General features: G+C 35.6%; 1 pseudogene; it reads left to right on the forward strand.

Moving 5' to 3' along the window:
* The first annotated feature begins 478 nt into the window (after nt 1-478).
* Nucleotides 479-1,619, forward strand: LOC140509491 (small ubiquitin-related modifier 2 pseudogene; annotated as a pseudogene).
* Nucleotides 1,620-4,190: the final 2,571 nt, after the last annotated feature.

Genomic DNA, 4,190 nt, shown 5'->3' on the forward strand with positions numbered 1-4,190 from the left:
TGTTGATTTCGAAATTGTTTGTAGTACGCCTTCAGGATCTCTGGGTGAGCAGGCAATTGAAAGTGGGGATCCTTGAAATGCTATCAGACAATTCTGTTGGTTCCAACTATATTTATTACTATCCCCTTGCATAAGAGAATATTTTAAAGTAGGTTTATTGTTAAATGTGGTAAGGTGATTTCAGATAAGGCATAAATTTACTGGTTGTTTCTTGATACCTAGAAAAAGAAAGCAATAGTGACTGCTCTGGTAAAGAAAAAAAAAAGAGGGAAAAGCCTCTTTTTGAATATTTATTTAACAAAAGAGATTGTCATATAATTTAGGAACAGCTTATATAATTTTAAGGTAAGCTTTACATGATGTTTCTCAGAACCTTTCCCTGAACTCAAACATCACTTCTTAAATCTATGAGAATAAAATTAATAGGGAGTACTTTTAAAACACAATATTAGAGTACCTCCGCCTCTGCCTCCTCCTCCTCTTCTTCCTCCTCCTCTTCCTCCTCCTCCTCCTCCTTCTCCTCCTCTTCCACCTCCTCCTCCTCCTTCTCCTCCTCCTCTTCCTCACCATCACCACCATCCTCTTCCTCCTCCTCCTCCTCCTGCTCCTGCCGCTGCTGCTTCTCCCCCGTTCCCTTGGAGCGGACCGTCCTGGTGCCTCTTTTGTGAAGCGGCGGCTGAGGAGACCCCCGGACTCGCCATGGCCGACGAGAAGCCGAAGGAAGGAGTCAAGACTGAAAACAACGACCACATTAATTTGAAGGTGGCAGGGCAAGATGGTTCGGTGGTGCAATTTAAGATTAAGAGGTACACACCACTTAGTAAACTAATGAAAGCCTATTGTGAACGACAGGGTTTGTCAATGAGGCAGATCAGATTCCGATTTGATGGGCAACCAATCAATGAAACAGACACACCTGCACAGTTGGAAATGGAGGATGAAGATACAATTGATGTATTCCAACAGCAGACAGGAGGCGCTTACTAAAAAGAAAATCTACAACTGTACTCCAGAACTGTGCTCCCAAGGAAGACAATACATTCACAATTAGAAAACCAAGATTTGGTTCATCCACATCCTGACTACTGCAGTATAGTTTTCTCTCTTCTTTGATTCCCTTCCCCCATTCCTTTATTGTACATAAAGTAACTGGTGTATGTGCACAGGCATAATGCGTATTTTTTTTTTTTTAACTAAATGGCCGATGGTATGTTTTGATCAACATCAAATGGAGATGGGGAAGGGAAAAAACAAACTGGTTCTGTGAAAATATCCCTTTTCTCCATTAGTGGCATGCTCATTCAACTTTTATCTTTATATTCCAGTAAGTTATTTTGCTCTCACTGTTTAACAACAACAAAAAAAAAAACCCTACAAAAAAAAATCCTTGCATACCTTGTTTGATTGGATAATTTCAATGTTTTTCTTTTATCATTGTAAAACCAAGGATGATTTTATAACTTTTTTGTACGTAGCTGTTACATGTAGGGCAATCTCTGTCTCTCAGTAGGGATAAATTACTATAAAGAATTGATCCTAGATAGTTTTCCCTTTAAGTCAAACATCTTGTTGTTTAAATAAACTTCTTGTTTAAAATAAAAAAAAAAAACAAAAAAAAACAATATTATAATTACTAATTGCAGATATATCATTTTTTTTTCTATTTTTCCCACTCAGGAATCAAAATGGGTGATAGAGGTGTCAAAATAGGTCCTAATAATTCCCATATATTCTTCTTCTTGAGCTGAGTATGTGGCTTCCCCATCTCAGCATGAATTGTAAAAGATCTGTAACTCAGACCTTTTAAAATAGAATAGTATGGACTGGAAGAGATAAAAAATGTGAAAAGACATCTAAGGCAACTTTCTCTCTCTATGATCTCCAACATATGCCTACTCAAATCCTTCCATATATGAGGAGAAAAAGAAGACACAGTCTTCTCTTCATCATATCTTAATCAGACAGAAATGTACAAAATAAGACATGTTCATCTGAAATGCTATATTTGTGTCATTGTATAAAATAGATACACTCTGCATGCCACATTAAAATATTTAACATTTTTTATTACAATACCTTGTGAAATACTGTTATCGTTTTAAGAATAACTTTGAATAAGTCATTTTGACTACTAGAAATATGCAAATTAACTACAAAGGACATATGAAAGAAGATGCTATCTACATCCAGAGAAAGAACTGATAAATAGAAGTATGTTATACATGTATATGTATGTATGTGTGGATGTATTTATACACACATACACACATATATTCTATATATGTACACATATATACATACAATCTAGATGTATATATTATCAACATATAATCTATATGTATATGTTATGAACGCATACCGATACATTCATATATATATGTATACACACATACACATATATGTGTCTACAGGTAGTCATCTCTAGGTCAAGGGGAGGGAAAAGGAAATTTACATGATAATTTTATTGTATATTTTTAAAAAACCCAGCAAGCTGTACGTAATAGATTTCCAGTTTTACTTGCAATCATCTTTTTATTAAACTATGTTATGACAATGCTTATTTTATTCCATAAATTAAAGAGATACAATAAAATAAATGTTAAGGTCACAATCACCATTTCAATGCTAAAGAAATTATGTTCTTCCTAACTGATTGGCTAGCCCACTTTTCTCTATGGCTATTCCAAATCTTGTAGAGTTTCCTTCAGTCTCTGAGAGGGTGGTTCCCTCTCAACAACCACTCAGTGAGGACATTGTCTTATCCTTCAATGAAATAACAAAAGACCATTCACTGAAAGCTCCCCATTCTCCGCTCCTCCTATATTTTCCTTCACTATATTCTACTGCACAGTTTTCTTAAATGAAGAAACTTTTCCTTGCTCAAGGAAATTCCTCCACTTGGTCACATGATTCTAATCTCTTCTTATTTTTATAGCAAATTGCCTATATTGTCATTCTCTTAAATCCCTTCCTGTCTACAGATTCTTTCCCTGGTGTCTATAAATATACTTTTCTTCCTTATTCAAAAATAAATGAATGAATGGAGGAAAAAAGAAGTAACTCAATCCTGACATCCTTCTTACCTATTTTCCTATACGTCTCATCCCCTTCACCACCAATTCTTTGAGAAAGCCATTTACAATCCATGCTTCCTCTTCTATCTCATTCAATTTATGAAGCTCTGTAATCTGGTGGCTGATATCATCATTAATCTCTTGATTACCATGTGTTATTTCTTTTTTCTTAATCTTTATCCCCTTTGACTTCAATACAATATATTACAGTGCTAATTATTCTCTCCTCCAGGATATACTCTCTTGTCTACACTTTTATTAAACTATATATTAGTTTGGCTCTCATCTGTTCAACTACTCCTTCTTGGCTTCTTTTGCTTGTGCTTCATTTATATAATTTTGTTTGTCTCCCTAGGCATTGTCCTAGGTGAGGGCTAGGGAATATTCATCCTTGAGGCCATAGGTGACCTTCTAGGTCTTTAAGTGTTGGCCTTTGCACTGAATCCAAACTTGACAAAACAAATCTTCTTAACAAAAAGATTTGTTCTGTAAAACTTGGATTGGTCAAAAGCCACACCTAAGGACCTAGAAGTCATATGTGGCCTTCAGACCTGAGGTTCCCCACCCCTGTACTTACTTTTCTTCTCTCCATATTTTCTTTCTTGGTAATGTGATCATCTCCATGGAATCAATTGTTATTTCTATGTATATGTTTCCATCCTCACGTGAAAATGTAATCTCTCCAGTCTCTTTCCTAGGTTATAGTCAAACATCTCAAACTGCCTTTTGGACATCTAGAATATTATTTCCCATAGGCATCTTAAGTTCATCATATCCAGAAGAGGACTAATTGTCTTTTCTCCCCAAATTTCCCCACTCCCAAATTTTTCCATTATTATTGATTAAATCACTATTCTCCCTTTCATCCATACCCTCAGTTTCTCACCATAATTCAAAATACATATACAATCTGTTGCTAAGTCTTGCTTTTTCTACTTTTAAAACTGCTGTAATATGTATCATTTCCATAGCCACAACCCTAATTCAGGCCCTTATTACCTCTTACCTGGACTTCTAATCGGTTTCCACGACTCAAGAGTCTCCCCACTCCAATCTATCATTCTCTCAAGCTGCCAAGATGTATTGCTGAAGTTTAAGTTGTGATCATGTCATCTT

This window comes from Notamacropus eugenii, chromosome 6 (assembly GCF_028372415.1).
Source record: "Notamacropus eugenii isolate mMacEug1 chromosome 6, mMacEug1.pri_v2, whole genome shotgun sequence".
NCBI lineage: Eukaryota > Metazoa > Chordata > Mammalia > Diprotodontia > Macropodidae > Notamacropus > Notamacropus eugenii.